Source organism: Ambystoma mexicanum, chromosome 10 (assembly GCF_040938575.1).
Source record: "Ambystoma mexicanum isolate Mex_15411 chromosome 10, UKY_AmexF1_1, whole genome shotgun sequence".
Taxonomy (NCBI): Eukaryota; Metazoa; Chordata; class Amphibia; order Caudata; family Ambystomatidae; genus Ambystoma; species Ambystoma mexicanum.
Window position 1 is genome coordinate 675,097,190 of NC_090932.1, and position 21,867 is coordinate 675,119,056.

A 21,867-nucleotide genomic window follows, 5' to 3' on the forward strand; every position below is an offset into this window, starting at 1 on the left:
TAGGGCAAGGTGACATAAGGAATCGCGATAGTGATCAGTTGCATACATGTTTGTGGGAGTGAGCAAGTTTTAAAAGGAATGATACCCGACCATATAGATCAGCATCATTTACTTGTGGTGATTGCTAATAAATGCGGTAGTATTAATTAATATAAATCAAGTAAGGGACAAGTGATGGCCTGAGGTATGATCAAGAGTGCCTATGAGTCACTAAAACAGCTAATCCTATTACATTCACTCTGGCAAACATTAACAGGGGATGAGGTCGAGTTTAGCCCGCTTACAGAGTCAGAACCAAGATTAGACTGTATGTGGAATGAATGTAAGGGATGGGGATATAACAGAGTTTCCTCTAGCCACTATAGGATGCTCTCAGGTAAAGAAAAGAGTGAGTGTTGAATTAGTAGGTTGTGTCTTGGTATAAAATTATGCTGTGAAAGGCATTCAGGCTGCCTGTTAACTGCAATGTTTTCGCAGGGATCCCAATACGTAGAAGTAATGGAAGATAGTGTGCCCCGGAAATTACCAGTGAGGGTGCCCTACAGACGTTGCGGGTGTTAGGCAGGAACCTGTGCGGTTCCCTTAGGGAACACTGCAAAAGATTTAGGACTACAGGTGTTAGCAGTAAACCCACTTGGTAGCAGTCTGTACCACCCAGATTTACATGGTAGCTGTGGCTGAGCAGTCAGACTTCTCTCAAGAAGAGTTAGACAGTATGCAAAGTATACACAATAGGCACTCAGACCCACCACTACAAGCAAACACTGACCAGAGCTTTGGTATTAAAGTATAATCAAAGTATATAATTATTTATTTAAAAACACACAGTTTGAAACACTCCAGCACTCTTGTTGTAAAATATTCTAAACACAGTTACTATTGTAATATATACACCCCTTTTTCCTTATCAGATAAGTCTCAGTAAAACACCACTTATTTTCATACAGAGGTGAGCGCTTAACTAGATGGCACTCCAATAAGTTTGTGAAAAAGGGAGGGAAAAAGACAGAATATGGAAAGGTACACCACTCTAAGATTCAGGAACACTGTTAGAAAGGCAGAAGAGCAAAAGTCACTGGTGAGCCAAAGTCCACAGGCTGGGCCCACTCTTAGAGAGGGCAGAGCACAAATGCGCCCAAGATCACACAGTTACACTAGGCTTAGAAAGTCTTGCAGAGAGTTCAAAAAGAGTTTAGAGAGGCTCAGGAAAGTTTAGCCAGGGTGTCCCAGGCCAACCCAGGTTCGAAAGCCAGGGGCTAAATCTACCCCGTACAGTCGGTGGCAAGGGAAGCCAGGCGGGACACGGTAACTTAAGTGGGAAGGATCCTCCAGCGGTGGCAGTTGTTCCTGGCAGTGGGTGCAAATCGCGTCGTCGTCCAGGGGAAGAGAAGATCTCGACTTGGAGGAAAGATGAAGGTCGTTGCACTGCCAGGGAAGAAACCAGCTGCAGAGTTTTCCGGTTAAAGGTGGTACCTTTTTTCGCGGTCGTGGTAAAACGTGGTATCCCGGTTGCCGGGATGCTTGGCACAGGCAAGGCGGCCACGAGGTACGTCGGGAAGGCGAAAAGACGGTGAAACTGGTCATCCCCACCAGTCAAAGGAAGAAGACTCTCCGGTGGGAGATCTCCTCTGTCGTTGGGAAAAGTGGTTAGACGGTCCAGCAGGGCTCCACCGGTGGTGTCGTCGTGGCAGGTCGGCTCAGCTTCTCCCTCGTCGGATTCTTAGGTCCTGTGGTGACTTCTGGAGTTCCAGTCCCCAAAGCCCTGCTTTTATGCAGAAAACCCCCATTCACTCAGCCTAGCTGTCACTCAAACATGCTAAGTGCTGAGCCGGCCGGCTCACCACTTGGGCCAATCAGGACGGAGTGCGACTTGAGTTGCCTAGGCAACTCAGTCCAGGGTGCCTAAATCCACCTCCACCCCTCCTAAGTACCACAGACAGAGTGGCACCACTTTGGAGGGCTTCTGTGGAACAAAGGGCTCGACTTGGGTTGGAGTCACAGAAGAGAACACAAACGCCATTTTAGAATCAAGTTTTGGCAAAAAATACCAACCAGAGAATTAATATTAATTAAATAAACCAGCGGTATGTTCGAGGCTACCGTAAATAATTAAATAAAGATAGTAGCCTAAAACAATGGGAAATCCCATAGGAAAATATTTGCGATTGAATATAAAAAGTAGTATCCACTGCCACCAGCCAAAACTCGATCAGGGGGGACGGAGACGTGCCCCCTCGACTAACAGACCCCGGGGCAATTGAATTGCCCCAGCCAGTACGTCCACAATATGATGGTTTGTACTGGTTCTGTTCAGAATTTAAGACTAGTAAAGTCAATGGTGACTTTACATGCCCTGGGAGACAGTAGTCAGTCCAAGGGTATGGAGTCTATACTGGGGGGTCACTATGACACCCCTCTGTTACTGCACTGAGGGTGCTGTGTAATACACATCACAAAAACACATGAAGCCCTATGGGGTAAAATACCCATTAAACACATCTAGATTCAAAGAAACACACTCAAATCATGCCCAAGAGGGAGGGTAAAAGAGTCTCGCTCTTGGCAGGAGAAAAAAATAAACCCCAAAAATCCAGCAAAGCTGCTGGGGGACTCACTAGGTTAGGAAATTCAGCCAAAACAGAGAATTCTCCCTAACACTCAGCTTACGGCTGATGAAGCAAATGGGGTGCTCCCTAACCTTCTCATCCAGTTGGCTTAGAACTGCACCTATACCTACATTGGAAGCATCAGTTTGTACAATGAAAGTTTGGTGGTTGTCAGGAGCTCTCAGTACTTGAGCTTGGCAAAGAGCTTTCTTCAGTTTTTCAAAGGCCTGATTGCACTCATTCCATTTGACCTTTTTAGGGAATTTTGGGGAGGAGATTACATTCAGTGGAGAAGCTATGGGCCAATAGTTCTCAATGAAATTCCTGTAATACCCAGTGAGGGTAGGCTCTCACTTGGGTTTGAGTAGTAGGTGTTGTCCGATTTGGCACAGCTTCAATCTTGCTGAGCAAAGGCCTTATTTATCCACCTCCTACCTCATGCCCAAGGTAGACCACCTTACTTTGACCTATCTGGCATTTACTTGCCTTGATAGTCAAATTGACCTGTCCAAGAGCCTGCAAAACATGTCCTAGGTGGTTCACATGGTCCTCCCAGGAGTGGCTGAAGACTGCAATGTCATCCAAGTATGCCATGCAGAAGTCCTCCATCCCAGCTAGAACTTGGTTCACCATCCTTTGGAATGTAGCAGGTGCATTTTTTAATCCAAAAGGCATGACCTTAAACTGGTACAAGCCAACTGGGGTGGAAAATGCAGTTTTCTCCTTGGCATGGTCTGTCAAGGCTATTTGCCAATATCCTGACCTAAGGTCAAATGTGCTGAGGTACTTGGCTGCACCAAGTTTATCCACCAACTCATCTGTCCTTGGTAAAGGGTGGGCATCAGTCTTTGTGACTGCATTAAGAGGGCCAACGGACCTCTGACTGGATGGCCATAGAAAAGTTCAAAGGGAGAATAACCTACTCCCTCCTGAGGGACTTCTCTATAAGCAAAGAGAAGGCACGGCAGTAGAAGGTCCCACTTTCTTTTCAGAGGTTCCTCTAAAGCACCTATCATGCTCGTCATGGTTCCGTTAAACCTTTCTACCAACCCATTGGTCGGGGGGTGGTATGCGGTTGAGAACTTGTAAGTAACTCCACAGGTTTTCCACATGGCTTTCATGTAGTGAGACATAAAGATTGACCCCATGTTGGATATTACTTCCTTAGGAAATCCAACCCTGGTAAAAATACCAAGGAGGGCCTTAGCCACAGCCAGAGCTGTAACAGTCCTCATAGGAATTGCCTCAGGGTATCTAGTAGCATGGTCTACTACAACAAGGATAAACCTGTTGCCTGAGGAGGTTGGGGGATCAAGGGGACCAACAATGTCAATCCCTACCCTCTCAAATGGGACTCCCACAACTGGGAGAGGCACTAAAGGTGCCACATTCTTGGAGCCAACCTTACCAAAAGTTTGGCAGGTATGGCAGCTCTTGCAAAACTTACCTACTTCTGCCCCCATTTTTGGCCAATAGAAGTAGAGTGAGAGCCTTTCCTTGGTCTTCTTGAAACTCAAGTGACCAGCCAAAGGAATCTCGTGGGCTAAGTGCAAGAACTGTTGTCTGTTTTCTTGAGGTACTACAAGGCTTTTGTAGTCTCCAGGCTCAGACTCAGTTGGTCCACTGTAGAAGAGGCCATCTTCCCAGTGCAACCTATACTTCCCAGGCTCTTGCCCATCAGCCTGAGCAGCTGCCTGGTGGCGGAGACCCTCCAGAGTTGGACATTCTCTTTGCCCCTTACGGAAAGCTTCCCTGCTGGGCCCACCTTCTGCCAGTAAAGACTGCAGCTCAGGATGGTCCTCAGGGTCTAGATCTCCAATAAGTTCTTGGCCTCCCACTAGCTCTTCTTCAGAGTCTAGTTCAACCACACAGGGTTGCACCTCCCTCTCAGCCTCAGCTGGAGGTGGAGTTACAGGTGTAACTGTTGGAAGCACTGGAGTGCTTGCTGCTGACTTTTTCCTAGGAGTCTTGGGTTGCCCCTTTGCTCCTGATCTGGTAGTTACTGCAGTGAGTTGCTCCAGTGGTAAAGGAGTGATCTTTGTCATCATCTCCTGAGATAACCCTCGCAGGGTTTTCTCTCTTGCAGGTTTTGTGAGCTCCTGTAACCTTTTACTAGATGGTCTGGGGGTATGTGACAACTCCAAGAGCTTTCAGGTCATTACCCAACAGAACCCTACCTGGTACTTCACATTGTATACTGACAGGTATCTTTACAGCCATATCATTACACTGGATGAGAACTGGTAACTGGGGACACATCTGCACAGGCCCTCCAGCTAACTTGGTGAGGCATTTGGGTGCCTTAGCAACATCCTCTGCCTTGAAAAATGATTCATCCACCACAGTTATGCTGGCCCCAGTGTCTCTAATGGCAGGAGTCTCCTGACCATTCACCTGGACACTGTCTTTATAATACTCTTTAGTATTATCTGGGATAGAATTATACACATCTAAGTTCTGTTGTTCCCACAACCCCAGAGAGACTAAAGAAACACTGGCTGAGACACCAATGGGTTCATCAGCCAGCAGTAGAAAGTTTCCACTCGCCATTGGGACTTCCTCTTCTGGAGCGAAGGTTAAAGAGGCAAGTTGGATCCCTGAAGGTTTACCCTTGCATCTGGGATCTCCTTTCACATGGTCAGTAGAGCCACAAACAAAGCATTTACCAAATGCCTTCTGGAATGGGGGCTTGTTCTGACCTCCCTCTGGTTTGGCACCAGAGGAGACACTATTCTGCTGTGGTTTCCCTGGTGGCTTACCCTTCTGGTTTTGTTTGAGGCCCTCTTTGGAATTTGCAGTATTAGAATTCTCTTTGGAGTCCTTTTTAGGCTGTTTCCCCTCATCCTTTTTCTGAGTTACCCCAGAATCCTTGTGAGTGGCCCTGTTGGCAACCCACAAGTCAGCAGCCTTAGCTAGTTTTTGGGAATCTAATTCCTTTGAATCAGCCAAGTGCTGTCTGAGCTCAGGAGAGCAGGCATCATAAATTGACTCCAACATAACAAGATTCTTCATACCTTCATAAGTGTTCACCTTGTAACCCTTAATCCATCCCTCTAAGTTTTTCAACCCTTCACTCACCCAGGTAGCCCAAGGGGTACCATCATGCTTTTTGAGGGTCCTAAACCTCTTAAGATACTGGGAAGGGGTCTTCCCAAATCTAGCTATCAGAGCTAGTTTCGCACATTCATACTCTTTCCTATCCTCCTCCCCCAACTCCGTTACCACATCAGTTGCAACAGGGGGAAGCCTAGAGAACAACCAGGTGAGTAAGTCATTTCCTGTGATGTTCTGGAGCCCATGATTATATTCAAACAGAGACAACCAATCCAACACATCCAACTTAGGCTCATACATACCAACCAAATCTTTAGGCATCCAAGGTCTTTTAGGACTGGAACTTCTAGAGGAGCAAGAGAGAGAAGCATTTTCAACAGATCATTTCTTCATTTCTAGCTCATGCTTGAGCTCCATTTCCCTTAGCCTTAGTTCTTGATTCAGTTCCTGGGTTCTCTGTTCAGCCTGAGTATTCAGTCTCTTGAACTCTAGTTCAAGTTTCATTTTCTCTAATTCAAGATATTGAGGACTAAGTGTGGGACTTGGCAAAGGCCCAGTAGGTACAGCAGGTAGAGCAGACAGAGGCCTAGGGGGGACAGTCACAGCAGCCTCACCCTCCTCTTCTGACTCTTCCTCAAGATTGTCCATATTTTGATCAACATCAATCTCTATACTGTTATCTACATTTTATGGCATGGTAGGTTCCTCTGAACCATCATCCAGACTTTGGTTAGCTAACAACCTTTCTATCAATTACATTTTCTTGCCTTTAGTCAGGAGATTCTTATGCTTACATAGAACTCAAACAGTCAGCAGTTTTTGTAGCAAGGGACTCTTGACTATAATTTTCCATAGTTGACATGTTAGAAAGATTACTTTTTCAGTGCTAAGCTTTGTGGTTAGTTGTGCTAAGGTATCCTAACGCACTCTAAAATGTATACTCAATACAAATCCCACCGCTGTACACCAGTGTTAGGCAGAAACCTGTGCAGTTCCCCTAGGGAACACTGCAAAAGATTTAGGACTACAGGTGTTAGCAGTAAACCCACTTGGTAGCAGTCTGCACCACCCAGATTTACCTGGTAGCTGTGGCTGAGCAGTCAGACTTCTCTCAAGAAGAGTTAGACAATATGCAAAGTATACACAATAGGCACTCAGACCCACCAATACAAGCAAACACTGACCAGAGCTTTGGTATCAAAGTATATAATTATTTATTTAAAAACACACAGTTTGAAACACTCCAGCACTCTTGTTGTAAAATATTCTAAACACAGTTACTATTGTAATATATACACCCCTTTTTCCTTATCAGATAAGTCTCAGTAAAACACCACTTATTTTCATACAGAGGTGAGCGCTTAACTAGATGGTACTCAAATAAGTTTGTGAAAAAGGGAGGGAAAAAGACAGAATATGGAAAGGTACACCACTCTAAGATTCAGGAACACTGTTAGCAAGGCAGAAGAGCAAAAGTCACTGGTGAGCCAAAGTCCACAGGCTGGGCCCACTCTTAGAGAGAGCAGAGCACAAATGCGCCCAAGATCACAGTTACACTAGGCTTAGAAAGTCTTGCAGAGAGTTCAAAAAAAGTTTAGAGAGGCTCGGGAAAGTTTAGCCAGGGTGTCCCAGGCCAACCCAGGTTCGAAAGCCAGGGGCTAAATCTACCCCGTACAGTCGGTGGCAAGGGAAGCCAGGCGGACACGGTACCTTAAGTGGGAAGGATCCTCCAGCGGTGGCAGTTGTTCCTGGCAGTGGGTGCAAGTTGCGTCGTCGTCCAGGGGAAGAAAAGATCTCGACTTGGAGGAAAGATGAAGGTCGTTGCACTGCCAGGGAAGAAACCAGCCGCAGAGTTTTCCGGTTAAAGGTGGTACCTTTTTTCACGATCGTGGTAAAACGTGATATCTCAGCTGCCGGGGTGCTTGGCACAGGCAAGGCGGCCACGAGGTACGTCGGGAAGGCGAAAAGACGGTGAAACTGGTTATCCCCACCAGTCAAAGGAAGAAGACTCTCCGGTGGGAGATCTCCTCTGTCGTTGGGAAAAGTGGTGAGACGGTCCAGCAGGGCTCCACCGGTGGTGTCGTCGTGGTAGGTCGGCTCAGCTTCTCCCTCGTCGGATTCTTAGGTCCTGTGGCGACTTCTGAAGTTCCAGTCCCCAAAGCCCTGCTTTTATGGAGAAAACCCCCATTCACTCAGCCTAGCTGTCAATCAAACATGCTAAGTGGTGAGCCACCCGGCTCACCACTTGGGCCAATCAGGACGGAGTGCGACTTGAGTTGCCTAGGCAACTCAGTCCAGGGTGCCTAAATCCCCCTCCACCCCTCCTAAGTACCCCAGACAGAGTGGCACCACTTTGGAGGGCTTCTGCGGAGAAGCCCGCCAAAAAGTGGAACAAAGGGCACGACTTGGGTTGGAGTCACAGAAGAGAACACAAACGCCATTTTAGAATCAAGTTTTGGCAAAAAATACCAACCAGAGAATTAATATTAATTAAATAAACCGGCGGTATGTTCGAGGCTACCGTAAATAATTCAATAAAGATAGTATCCTAAAACAATGGGAAATCCCATAGGAAAATATTCGCGATTGAATATAAAAAGTAGTATCCACTGCCACCAGCCAAAACTCGATCAGGGGGGGCGGAGACGTGCCCCCTCGACTAACAGACCCCGGGGCAATTGAATTGCCCCAGCCAGTACGTCCACAATATGATGGTTTGTACTGGTTCTGTTCAGAATTTAAGACTAGTAAAGTCAATGGTGACTTTACATGCCCTGGGAGACAGTAGTCAGTCCCAGGGTATGGAGTCTATACTGGGGGATCACTATGACACCCCTGTGTTACTGCACTGAGGGTGCTGTGTAACGCACATCACAAACACACATGAAGCCCTATGGGGTAAAAGACCCCATAGCCCATTAAACACATCTAGATTCAAAGAAACACACTCAAATCATGCCCAAGAGTGAGGGTAAAAGAGTCTCACTCTTGGCAGGAGAAAAAAATAAACCCCAAAAATCCAGCAATGCTGCTGGGGGACTCACTAGTTTAGGAAATTCAGCCTAAACAGAGAATTCTCCCTAACAGCGGGTATAGCACACATAGAAAAGGCGAACGGAGGAGAAGGGAAAATTACAGTGTAATGTGAACTTACAGAAGAGACATGCTTTATTCAGTGTGTCAGAGATGGCTCAAAAAAACACTTCATGTCGACAATACGGTTCAAGGGTCTTTATTAAGATTTGAATCGGCCCAATGGCCGTCCCTCTTTCTCTCAGCTAGTAAAGCCCCATCTTCCCTAGTCCAGGCTTCCATAAATCTCAGGTTAGTAAATACTGATTATATACCCATACTGTCTAATGTTCGACTTCCACTGGAGATGACGGCCAAATGTATGTTCACCTTTCCTATCTATTCGCCCTCAGTGACTTCTTCCACTGTCCTCAATCGATCCAGTGGTTACATTCTATAAGGGTATTATAATGTGCATTCCAGAACTTATGCCTGACTCATTCTCTTTCCTATCACACCGACATCCTCCTAAACCCCATCAGTGTCTGATCTTTCCTCACTACTCCCCCCTTCCAAATCCTCCTGCCTCTCATTCTACTACCCATGTCTTTCTCCTATCCCTTCAATGTCTCTCATTCCTTCAAAGTCTTGCCTCCATCCTTCCATGTTACTTCTCTCTCCTCCACACTACTATTCTAACTCCACCCACCTACTACTCAGACACCCTCTTTTCACTCACACACACTAACACTTCAGTTATTCTTACCCTGCCTCACATAACCACACTTGTTAATCTTCCATGCGGACTCAGAATGCAGTGCAAGTTGCAGTCACCAATGCCTCACCTGCTCCAAAAGCCACCTCCACCGTCCTTCCTCCTGCAGGCCTCTGTCTGCCACCTACGCTGACCTCACCTGAACAACCCACAGCTTACCGTTTTCTGGAGGCTTTCTCATCTCCCACCCTGTCCAATGATTGGCAGTTTGTCCCTATACAACTGGTCGTCGTTTTCTACATCTGGGATTTGCTATAAACAAAGAAGGTTTTAAATGGCGGGTTAAGACCTGCTCCTTTTCTTCACATGCGATCCGTGTCTATCTTGTGAATGTTTAAGGGGAGGGGGGGACGTCTGGTTCCCCGCAAAATAAGTGTTGCCCCACTTGGTGTTTCTGCCCCTTTGAGTAAGTATCTGGTGGTTTAGGGGGTCTGCTGGTGTCACAGATGGCACAGCAAGTATTCTGAGTCTTTGAAATAGTACAGTTTTTTTTCTAACTATAGGTACTGCACAAGGTATACAGAGAATGCTTTTGAATAATTATTTACTTGTTCAAGAGAAAGTCAGGTCAGTGGTTTGTTCAAATGCAGTGGCTGGAGAAGAGGTTTTGTGGAGTGGAGCTAGTCTCCCTCCCATGGGATTTCCTCTCTAACCCTGGCATCCGTAGAACTTGGTTATTTCTAGCAAAAGGAAACCCCTACTTCCTGAGAGCTACATTAGGCTAGGGCTGTCTCCCTCAGGGACTTTCCAACTCTCCCTGCACTATCCAGTTGTTAATGTTCTACTAGGGAATAGGGATAGTGCCTTGCACATGCTCAGTTGGATTCGACTAAGTGTACTCATGCCCCCATTTACCACTTCTCTCCTATGCTTTGTACCTACTCGTCCCTGCAGTCCTCTGTCCCTCAGATGTTCACTCCTCCTGCTCGCCTCCATCCTTTTTGATGGTACAGCTATTCCCACACCAACACTCCACCCACACTCCTCCTCTGACTAGTACCCTCCTCCTAGCACTACTGACCTGCTCCTCCTTCCACCTAACCATTTCCCAAATGTTCTTTACACTAAATAATTAACCCCCACTCACTTTACATTCACGCTCACACTGCAGTACCCAAGCACTCACCAAACCCATTTTGGCACACAGCCTATTCATGGATGTATACATCCATAACCAGCCGTGGCGCAGCGAGCCTGCAACAGCGCCAGTTACGCCCCCATCCCCGCCCCGTGCGCTAAAAACATCGCACAAATCCCCTACATGGTGCAAAGGCCAGGGGACCAGTATACAGCACCCAAACACGAAAACGCACTAAAAATGCCACACAGCCCTCACACGCCAGCGAAATCGCGTGTAAAAGTCCCCACGCACCCTCGGAATACGCATAACCCCGCTCGCGCCAGGCCAATCACGTGTAAAACTACCCGCGCACCCCCAGAATACGTGTACCCCGCTTGTGCCAGCGAAATCACGTGTAATAGTCCCTGCGCACCCCAGGGCATGCTCCACAGGCAGCCCATCACCCCAGACCATGACCCACAGGCAGCCTATCACACCTGGCCATGTGCCGCAGGCACCCCATCACCCCAGTCCATGCCCCGCAGGCAGCACATCACCCCTGGGCATGTCCCACAGGCAGCCCATCAACCCTGGGCATGCCCTGCAGGTAGACCAAATGGCACCATGCACTTGGGAGCCCCGACTCATGTCCCCCCACCCCCAGTGACGGGACTCATGTCCCTCACCCCACCCCCAGTGTTGGGCACCTGCCAGTAGGCCCCGACTCATGTCTCCCACCCCACCCTCAGTGACGGGCACCTGCCAGCAGGCCCCGACTCATGTCACCCACCCAACACGTCATCATAATCCAGACCCATGGCCCTTATCACCCAAATTCCACCCCACGCCACCACAGTCCAAACACCCAACCAAGCATTCCATCCACTCCACATTGAAATCCCCATGTCATGATAGATCCCAAATAACCAGTATGCCCATGAATACATGTCCGTCACACCCACACAATGGCAACACGTGAATGAGAAAACGCACATTGTGACATGCACGAAACCAATGAGAGAAGACCACACAAATGAAGTAAAAAAAAAAAAAAAGAAAATTTATTATATACAAAACAGAATGAATGAAACGAAATCACAAAAGGAAATAAATAATAAATAAAAGTCTGGATGTCCGTAATAAAGGGGAAAAATGCATGCAGAAATCAATAAAATCCAAAGTAAAATGGCTCCAAAGCGTCCCACCTTAAAACAAAATCCATGGTGGAAAAAAAATAAAGCTAAATCCGGTCCATAACTATGTACAAATTAAAAATCAAGGGTCTATGAGCCCAACATCCCAAAGGAAACCTAACAAAAAACCTACCTAATAAAGAACTGTTTACAAAAAGGCGGGACATAGTCCATGCGCCCCAAAGGAAAGAAAAGAAAGGAAACCTACAACTACATCACTATTTACAAAGGCGGCGGGCTAGTCCGACAACTCACTCATTGATGTCCCGGCCCAGGGCACCATCGAACTCCACTTCAACGTCCCGGAGGCGGGCCTGTTCCCTGGCCTCGAGGTCTCGCAGGGATGCAGCCATGCCCTCCTTCAACTCCCTGCGAGTTGTCTCGAGGCACTCAGCCTGCCTCAACGCCCGGCGCATGGAGTTCTCTGCCCGGACCATTGTGAGCCGTGCCTCCTTTGCCCGCCGCCGCTCCGCATCTATCTGCTGGCCCAACCGCTGCCACACGGAAGACACTCCCAATCCTGGGTCCTCATGCCCTCCGGGCCGATGCCTGGCCCTGTGATGTTGATTACCCCGAGCCATGATTGCTCCCACTGCAAGCCTGCTGCTGCCGTGCATGTGCCCTGCCTGTTAATGCCTGCACGTCCTCCTCTTGCTGGAGTCCATTTGTTGGGGTGGCCACCCCTGCTGGATCTCCGACTCCCGACTGTGGCAGGGATGTGTCCTCCACCAGCCTGGCCGCTGGCTCAGGGGCAGCTCCACAGGGGTCCCAGGTGATACTTCGGTGGGAAGATGTCAAGGAGGACGACTGGCGCAAAGGGGGTTCAGTTGAGGAGGCGGTCGTAAGAAGATCCAGCACACGCATGAACCCAGCGCCGGTGACCTGTCCTAGTAGGGTGACGTGGTCAAAGAGGTATTCGAAATGACGAGAACCCTGCATGTCATCCCGAATACCAATTTGGTGCAACGCCACCCCAGCTAGGACAGGCTCAATCCGGTCACGGATTGCAACGTCCGCAGGGAGAGGAAGGCCAGTTCTTTGCGCATCCCCTCCCTGAAAATGGGTCTGGATGAAGGCATCCCTGCTGGTGCGGGATGATACAGTCACAGGATCGGGGACAGGATTACACACAGGCACTTCCGCGGTGGCCTGTGATGCCTCCTGTCCCTGCTCCTGGACTGCACCACTAGCATCAGTGGAATCCCCCCTCCAGGCCCCGTGCATGGGCCTTCCACAGCCTCCTCCTCAACCGAACCCACCACCAACCTGGATGACTCTGTGCCATCTTCCTCAATAGGCCCCTGTGTGGGCTCAGCTGCACCTACTGCTGACAACGAGTCCACCGCCAACCTCCGCCTCTTGGACCTTCCCTCGGCAGCTGCGGCCATGGACGTGGCACCAGACTCCTCACTCCCAGAAGAGATGACTACGTGGGAGGAGAGCTGGGCCTTGCGTCTCTGGCTGGTGGTGGGATCCCTGCCGCTGTGCTCCACAGCACCGTCTCTGCCCTCTTCATCAGTCGACGCTGCAGACAGGGAGAGACATCAGGGCACTGTACAATGGTCGGATACACACATGACAGTTGCACATGAGTGGCATCACACTCCCCAACACTCATATTATTTGAACCCACACACTTGCACAAATTAACAGGAATTGTGCATCAAGCAGCAGCATCCATACACACACAACAGCATGAACAAGGTTGGCATGACGTCACAAGCAAGATGGGGAATTGCCTAGCACATGCACACACGCCAACAGACAGACCTGCATCTGTACATATCCACCACCTGTCACAGTGCAATCATCGGCAACTAGGTCACATCTGCCTATTGGGTTCCTACATGTCTGTGCCACATGCATCCATGGCATATCACAGTTGCACACATGTCAAACACACACACGCACATGTATGCCGTGCACGAACATGAAGGTGGAACCAGCATCCATGTGTCACACCCCAACCATGCCATAGTACATACACAGAAATGCTAACGTGTGCATCTCCACATGCAGTTGTGCATCATGCTTTGGAACACATACACCATTGACGTACATCACACATGACAGGACTCACATGCAGCACGGTCATGTCCCTGCACATACACATCCATAAATGGGCCTTTTCAGACATATGTCCAAGCTTCACACTCCTGGCACACCTCAACATGCACTGCGTCCAATAAGTACGCATGGACACTTACCGCTCGACTCCGGACCGGTCTGCCTCTCGAGGACCTGGCGGTGAAGAACTGGGTTAATGCGTTCCAGGACCCTCATGTCGTCGGTGGTAAGCTGGACCCGGCGCCTCACTGCTTCTGCTGCTACCAAGAGGCGCTGGGCCTTCCTGAGGGTCCTGGACCTGAAGTCCTCTCAGCGCTTACGGACGTGTGGTAGGTCGCGGGTTGCCACCCCCTCCGCATTGATAGCAACCACAATGTCCTTCCAGATCCTCTCCCGTCTATCCTTGTTGGCGCGACTTCTTCCGTAGAGGCCATCATAATGCACCAGGACTTGCTCCACCAGGATGCCAGCCTCTCCTGCTGTGAAGCCGGCAGCCCTCTGCCTCTCTGGCTGGGGTTGCCAGTGGTCTCCGATGGTGTTTGCCCCGACAACCCCCGAGGCAGGTGTGGGTGGGCAACTTGGTCCTGGTGCTGGGCTGTGGAGCGATGGAACTGCATTCGGGAGTCTTCTGTTCCAGTAGGGGTGGTCACAGCAACTGGACCCCTGCAGATGGCTGACGTGCAGGCATCAAATAGCAGGGCGCGTGGCCAGCAGACAGGCAGGCAGGCAGCAGCAGCAGATGGCTGGTGGGAGTCGGCTGGGGGCTTTGAGGGGCAGAAAAATGGCCTTCTGGGCAGGAGCATGGTCTTCCGTGAGTTGTCGTGTGGCCAGCTTGATACTGAGTGATTTGGCACGTGAAAAAACAGCACGTCAGAGTATAATTCGAGGAAAGGCCCTTGGCGCGTAAGCGCGTATGTGACATAGCATGCGTGGGCGTTTCCCTCGGCACGGGTTAAAGGTCCCACATGGGTTTCCATTGCTCTGTACGTGCTTTTTCTGGAGAGTGGTGCGTGTTTTTTCCAGATGTTGGGGTTCACACGTGATTACTTAACAGCGGCTACAGTGTGTACTTCTGTTGGCAGGGGTGTTGCCTACGCGTTCTTCTACACGCAAGGCAGACGGTGAGTCGTGCATGCTATTTTTCCCACTACAGGTGTCCCTGTTTGTCGTGTACCCCTTTTTTCGGTCATACTAGCCAACGTGTTGATTACGTAAGCATTTTTTATGTTCCTGGCTGCCACAGCGTGCTGCGTGTTTTTTTACATGCACGTGGGCTCCATGGGTCACGTGTCTCTTTCTTGCTATTTTGGGATGCCTGAGCGTTGCATGACGCGTCATAAGGGGCCACAGGCAGCCTTGCAGGAGCAGAGGGGTGCTGTTTGCATCATGTTCCTTGCCCCCCCACCCAAGTTGCCCAGGACCATTGTTGTGAGCACCTCCCATTGGTACTTGTACATCTGTGCCATGGTTGGGAGGCCACAAAAGGTGAGGGGTGCCTCAGTTAGGCGGCCCACCTGCCCTTTCCACTCACATGCGCAGCGCCTGTGCGTGTGGTTGGGGATGTGGGGGCACCACCATGTCCACCAGTACGCCCTGCCATGTTGCAACATTGTACAGGACACATGCTGCCACAATGATCCTGCAAACTACAGGGGGTGCAGCATCCAGTAGCTGCCCACCAGAGCGATCAAGGGACCCGAAGCGTGACTTGAGCACTCCAAATGTGCCCTCCACTATAAGCCAGGTTGCAATATGGGCTGCGTTGTATCTTACCTGGGGTGGGGTGGTGGTGCTGGCGTCATCATGTGGGTGCTCAGAGGGTAGGCACTGTCCCCTGGGGAGGTGATGATGGTTGTCATTAGTTTGCTTTGTGTTTTTATCTGTGTGTGACATGCATGCATGTGCATAGGCATTTGTACTCACCAATGAGCCATGTGTCGCCATGCTTCACAGCTTCCAGGTCCCGGCTCAGGGCGGATATTCTGTATATGAAACTGTCATGGGTGGACCGAGGATAGTTCGCATTGACAGAGGTGATGATCCCCTCTGCATCGCATACTACATGCACATTGATGGTATCCAAGTGCTTGCGGTGGATATTCTCCATGGCCCTAGGTGGATGAAGAGCCACATGGGTGCAATCTAGGGCACCGGGCACTTTGGGGAAGTGTGCCACCCTGTAAAAGTCCTGGACCATGGCCTGCCTTTCTGAGGGTGTTCTGGGCATGTATATGTACCTGCGGACTGAGGGTCGCACAGTCATGATTGCCAACACCTGGTGTAGGCAGCGTGACTGCGTGGGCTGCGAGACCCCCCCCACTATGGCAGTGGTCCACTGAAATGACCCAGTGGCCAAGAAATGCAGTACATCGAGTACCCTTTCCAAGGGGCTCAGTGCTTAGGAGCACAAGGTAGGTGATGTGAGGTCCTCATCCCACTCCTGGACCAGATCTAGGATGATACAAGGTAGAAACCTATACCTGCCATAGACCTGGCCATCAGGCATCCCAATAAGGCTGGTCATGGACAAAAAAATGCGGGGCCTGACTATTCTTCTCCTCCTTCGGTGTCCCATGATCAGTGCTGCGAGAGATGGGACATTCATCTTAGTTGTATATACGTGTTCGTTGTTTGTGTGCACTTTAATAATGCACGGGGACGCTACCGCCTGCCTTCGTGTGGCGGACGTGTTTAGGCCTGTGCGTGTCTTTTGCCGTGCGCGGGTTTCCCCAATTCGATTCCATGAATACGTGTAGTTTACACCCTTATTTTCACACGCTGTTCCCCATTCCGCGTGTTCCATCTCCTTTTTGGTGTGTGCGCCAACGTTGTGTGCTTTGCTGTGCGCATCGTGCACGGCGTTCGGGATGTTGCAGTAACGTGTGCGCCCCGCACGGATTTGGCGCACATCCCAGGGAAAACACGCGCAGGGCCTTCCATGAATCGCACGCGTGCGCTTGCTTTTTCACGCTTGCGCCACGATTTTCGGTGCACATTTGTTCCATGAATCGGCCCCTCTCTCTTTTGATACAAAAGTCTTATACTCCACCACTTCATCTTTCTCCAGATAGTCTCTTGGTCCTCCTTTCCTCTTCGGACCTCACACAAAAAACCCACACTTCCTGGACAAACATATCCACTCCTGTGCCGATTGGCCATCTCTTCCTATTCAATCAGACCCAGTCTTCCCCTCCTTTCTAGGGATGGTCCTCTGGACCAGTCCAATGCTTCCCTGCCTTTTTCCCAGTGGTGTGTATGTGCAAGAGAACAAAGTGGGCAATAAACCCCACCTACTTCCTCCGTGGGTAGCACAACTACGATGGTGGCCCTGGCATGCTAGAGTCCAAGGTAGTATGAGGGCCAGCTTACCGGTAAGTCTGTGGGCCAGCAATGCCCCAGTCTTCCGTCCTTGTCCCTGTTCGTCTAGGGCTGACTCAAAATCACTGGCTGCATACTGCTGAGGTGTCTGCAGTGAAGCACTGTTCTTTGTGCGGTCACATATGTACGGCACTGCCACTCTCCTTCCCGGGTTGTTCTTGTGATTACTGTGTGATGCTGGGTTCACTGCAACTCGGAGGATGGTTGTTCGTTATGGGTGTCGGTCTCAAATAATGCCACACGTTGCTGGGTTGCTACTCTACTCCCATCCCCTACCCACCCCACCAACTCTGCCTCCTTTGGCCCCCCCGCTAACCCTCCCAGATAATCTCCTTCTCTGCCATTGTACCGGATGAGGTCTCTAGAGTAGTCCGCTCTATGAAATCTCCTCCAAAGAGGTGCTCCCCTGCTCTTCCAAACCTCTTAAGGACAACATTTCCTCTCTTGCCCCTGCCTTGTCTGACTTCTGTAACCACTCCTTTGCAACTGATTCTTTCCCACAACCCCTCAAGCACTCCCCTATGCTCCCTCTCCTAAAAGACTGTCTGGAGACCCTTCCTGCCTAGCTAACAATGACCCTATCTCCATCACCCCTTTCTTGGCCAAACTCCTGGAGAAGTTGGTCATCCCCCAACTGACCCAACACACTGAATCTGTTGGCTGTCTCGATGACCACCATTCTGGCTTCAGAGCATCCAGAGGCACGGAAACTGCTCTCCTGAATACCTGTGAAGAGCTGTTTACAAATCTTGATCTCAACTCTCCCTCTGTTATGATCCTTCTCGATCTTTCTTCTACCTTTGACACAGTCAACCAATCCATCCTCAAATCATCTGTGATACCCTAGGCATCACAGACCGGCACTGGTCTGGATGAGCTTCCTTTCTAACAGACCTTTCCAAGTGCAACTGGGTCCTTTCCTCTCCTCCACCTCACTCTCTACCTGCAGCATTTCTCAGGGATCTATCCCATCACTGTGGCTCTGTGGCCCACTTGATGTCCTCCTCTCCTCATTTCCAGTGTTATGCGGATGACACATACCCGACTGCCTGACATCTATTCAGGCATGGTGTTCTGCTAATGGCCTCTGCCTTAATGACAGTAAGACTGAGATAATTCTCATTTGGAGGTCTGCTCCCCATTTCCCTCCCACTCTCTGGCTGCCCTCCCTGGGCACCCCTCCTTCCTCTGATCCTCTTGTGAGGCAAAAAACCTTGGGGTCATCTTCGACTCCTCTCTCTCTGTCAGGTTCTCACATTTTGTACCTCACTTTGACAAGGTTCTTAGGAGAATAGTGTATGTCAAATACCATTCCAGGAAAGTTAGAAAGGGAAGGTGGTTGAAATATTAAATAAATTCTGTTTTGTGAATAGAGCATTTCTTTTAGTTTGTTCCATTTCCCTTAACTAACTTTCAATTAGAAAGATGAAATGCCCCCAAGCCAAGATGGTGGAACATTTTCACAACAGTGATTGGTTCAGTTCACAGCATGCAGCATTGTGATGTCATTAGAATGTTAATAACAATTCTCAACTGCCTTCAGAGTAGGTCATATATTAGTTAGCTCCAGTAAAATTCATTTAAAGTTTCCATTTTTAAGGAGAGTAATATCCTTTTTAGAGTTCCAATAATATAGTAGTAATTGTAGTTAAGTAACAGGAGAAGAAGTCTGCAGAAAGAAGAATTCCAGTGAGATTCTGTTGCTGAGCCAGAGAAGAGTCTAGTTCCATGAACATTGATAAGCTAAGTGGACTTCTGAATTTTTAAGTGAAGACTCAAATAATTTTGAAAAGTTAATTATTTAAAGACTTTAAATTGAGCATTTCGTTTTTTGAACAATAGAATCCTTATATTATTTATTTAGAATTAGTCAAGGAATCTTAAATGAACAATATATAAAGAAGGTTCAGCAATTCATTTTTGTGTACATTTTATCTTTAAATACTAATAAGGCGCGCGGTTTGTATCGTCGTGTTTTAAACATTTAACCTTAATTCTTAATATATATTTAACTAACTTCAGGTTCGTTTTGTTTTCGAGCCTGCGTCGCGTATTTCAGTGGATTTGCAAGCGCGGTTTAGAGGAAAGGACCTAACGATGTCGCGCGTGCGTCGCGGCCATTTTGGATTTTCATTGTTTTCCTCATTTTTTATTCGTTGCTCGTAACGGAAGAGAAAACGATTTAAGGACAGCGTTTTGCAGCCTGATTACGCAGCGTTTTGCGAGCAAATGTTTTCCTCCTTGATTAAGAGAGTATTCAGAAGAAATACATGTGTAGCAAGAGACATTTATTGAAAAGCACTCCGTATGTGAAATTGGAGTATAAAAAGTTTACAGCTGAATATTTTACAAAGATTCAGCAGAATACAAAAGGTAATTACCTACACATATTTATAGAGTATATGATTCCTAGAGCATACGGCAAAAGATATAATAGACAATAGTAACAACAATATTTTTTGGGTATATTTTATTAAAAGAAAAAGATTACCAGATACTAAAGAAATCAAGAGAGCAGAAAGACAAATAGAAGAGATATCGCTAAGAGTATCTACAGTCAACATACATTTTTCTGAAGCAGCCTATTGGCAAATCAAGCTTAGGCAACAGGTAAATGTAAATGGAGAAAATATAATATAGAAAGTAGTCAGTAGTGATCAGAATATTGATTCATTTAAAGTTGTATTTCCTTTTTAGGAACATCCCATCTGAGTCAAAACTTTCCGAGAAGATGGTCTGAAGTACCTGCAGTGGGAGTTCTTGTCTTTTGTTGTTTTCTCCATTCCCCTTTGCCCTTGGGTTTGCCTGGCCAATAGTTTTAAAGAAGCAGGATTGTTGAACAGGCAGGCTTAGGGGGCTAGGTGGGCCAGCTTCACTCCTGCAGGATCCCACTACTTCAGTTTCCTGACACTCTCCTCCCCTTACATCACAGACTAGGGATGTAACGGTATACCGTTAAAGATACTGTGAACCACTTAATTGAACAATAATAACCGTCACATTGTTTATACCGTTATACCGTTCATACCGTTAAGTGTGCTTTTCAATCTGATTTGGAAAGGCTGCAGTAAGCAATTGCTGCGCAGTCTTGGTTTTGCACTGTTGGATGTGCCGTCTGCCAAGTAGTTTCAGTTGGAGCAGTTTTTAATGCCATTCCATAAACCACACGTGCCTTACACAAAATCAATATGTTAGCAATAGGAAGAATAGATACAGTGCCAAGAAGGAAAAGGGTTTACTTTGGGGTAGCGGCTTTGGGGTTTATATATTTATAATGGATAATGTTCTCTAAACATATGGCAATGGGGGATTTCCCTGGTTCTATCATTGAATTTACATATAAGTCACAATGCGAAATTCACTCATCTCTGTGGGTATTCCCTCAGCCTCCATTGATCTGTGGCATGCAGGTTATCAAGATGGCAACATGTTCATCTTCACCAGTAGCCAGTGGGGGAGCAAAAAGCCTAAATGACCACTTAAGAAAAGCTATTCAGTTTGCTTTGCCAGTTGCAGCAGGCCTCCACCCCACCCCCTCCTTTCCACACGTGTGTTTGTGTTTGGTGGAAGCAAGGCATTTCAGTGGAAAGTATGTTGAAAAGCCCAATTCTGGCCCTGGGTGCCTGCTTTTGTTTGTGATGATAAATCTGTGAATTTATGACGTTTTAGAAAATATTTGTTAAGATTAGTTAACTCCACCTGCTATATGGCGATAACCATGATATACCGTCATTTGGCAAGAAGGTTATCGTACCGTCATAAAACAAATACCTTGACAACCCTATCACGGACCTTGCCAAAAAGTCCAAATTTCTGCTCCACCTTCTCAGAGGCATTCTCCATTTCCTCACCTTTCCCCCGAAACTCAACATCTCCAGAGCCTTGGTTCTCTCTAGGCTGGATTACTGCAACAGCCTCTTCCTCAATCTGCCTCTTTCTTCCCTTCGACCTCTTCAACTAATGCAGAATAGGGTCACAAGACTTATCCTTGGCCTCAAGCCCAGGGACTGCATCTTTCCAGCCCTAAAATCTCTCCACTGGTGCCTGGTGGGTGCAAGGATCCAATTCAAGACTCTGCATCATCCACAAGGCTTTCTGGGGTCTGGGACCCCGCTACATCCAACTATCTCTCCCTAAATATAGATCAGTGTTGGAGTCCTACAGTCCTATTTGCAGATCAGACATTTCTCCAAGCAGAGAGTGGGGGGGTAGATCTCTTTCTTCGGCAGGAGCATCCCTCTGGAACAGCCTTCCTGTCCCCGATAGAGTTGAGCAGGAACTCCTTAAGTTCCGGAAGCTCTGCAAGACTTTCCTTTTCTCCTCTTCCTTCCCTCTCCCTTGCTAAATGTCCCCTGCTGATGCGACTGGCGCCTGGTCCCATATATGCCCTTCTGGAGCCAGGCCCGCCTCATCCAGCCTACCCCAGTACCCTTCACCAGCACTTGTCCTCCGGCACCCTTCCCTTACTAGCCTGAATTTGGTCTAGCCCTCACCGCACTAGCTGACGCTTACCCTTGTCTCTCCCAGGTACTTGCCCTACTGGACCCCCCTGAGCACTTGCCCACCCCCTGGGGACTCTGCCTTTCTGCACTCCCCCCCCCTTCTCTCATCCCAGCCCCCCCTCCCTGACCAGCCCACTCCCAACTGCACTTATTGGTACTGCACTTCAACGATCCAAATGTCAAAAGGCCTACTAGGACCATTTTTATTGTCAGTTATTTG

The 21,867-nt window shown here is 48.4% G+C and overlaps 1 protein-coding gene across 4 annotated transcripts in view; it reads right to left on the reverse strand.

The window, feature by feature from the left end:
* U2SURP (U2 snRNP associated SURP domain containing) overlaps nt 1–21,867 on the reverse strand; it is a 1,877,492-nt gene that overhangs the window by 1,602,085 nt on the left and 253,540 nt on the right. The gene's annotated exons all lie outside the window — the stretch shown is intronic.